The sequence below is a fragment of the Seriola lalandi genome, unplaced genomic scaffold, assembly GCF_002814215.2.
Source record: "Seriola lalandi dorsalis isolate HSWRI2012SDOR001 ecotype SW California unplaced genomic scaffold, Sedor1 jcf7180001984499, whole genome shotgun sequence".
Taxonomy (NCBI): Eukaryota; Metazoa; Chordata; class Actinopteri; order Carangiformes; family Carangidae; genus Seriola; species Seriola lalandi.
In genome coordinates this window covers 1-613 of record NW_019455165.1, presented here as the reverse complement: position 1 = coordinate 613, position 613 = coordinate 1, and the positions used below count along the sequence as shown (strand labels likewise).

Genomic DNA, 613 nt, shown 5'->3' with positions numbered 1-613 from the left:
TCTCAACAGACAAGGGCCCCAGAGTGATACGAGTCAACAGCACTAACCATTAGGGCAATGTGTCAAGAAAACCAATACAACGCACTGCCGAAACCCGGGATCGAACCAGGGACCTTTAGATCTTCAGTCTAACGCTCTCCCAACTGAGCTATTTCGGCAGACATTTGCCAAATATGGAGGCTACAATCTGCAAAACACAATAATGTTTCTAAGCATCCAACCCATTCTAGGCATCAAAAAGTAGTCATCTTCCACTGGAGTGCAAGGAAGAGACAGAGCCTGTGAAATGCCTTCCCAGACATCCCTAATATGGGTTGGGGAAGATCTTAGGTGCTGTACTTCAACTATTTTTGATGCACAGAGACACATAGTAATAACTACATTTGAGGGAAATGCCCCCACGACTGCTGATTCTGCATCTATGTCTTCAGTATCTGAATGGATCCAACAGGTTTTTGAAACACAAGATTTACTTACACAAGAAATATCGTTTTGTTTCGAAATATTAAATGGATATTAACAAATTACTTTACTGTGTCTAAGAGTGACGTGGCATATGAAACTTAATTACATCCATGGTTCCCTCACTGATGTGTCTTTGTTGTAATCACAG

The 613-nt window shown here is 41.4% G+C and overlaps 1 non-coding gene across 1 annotated transcript; it reads right to left on the bottom strand.

Moving 5' to 3' along the window:
- Positions 1 to 85: 85 nt before the first annotated feature.
- On the bottom strand, positions 86 to 158 carry trnaf-gaa (transfer RNA phenylalanine (anticodon GAA)). Its single transcript has one exon. It is a non-coding gene; the product is annotated as a tRNA-Phe (tRNA).
- Positions 159 to 613: the final 455 nt, after the last annotated feature.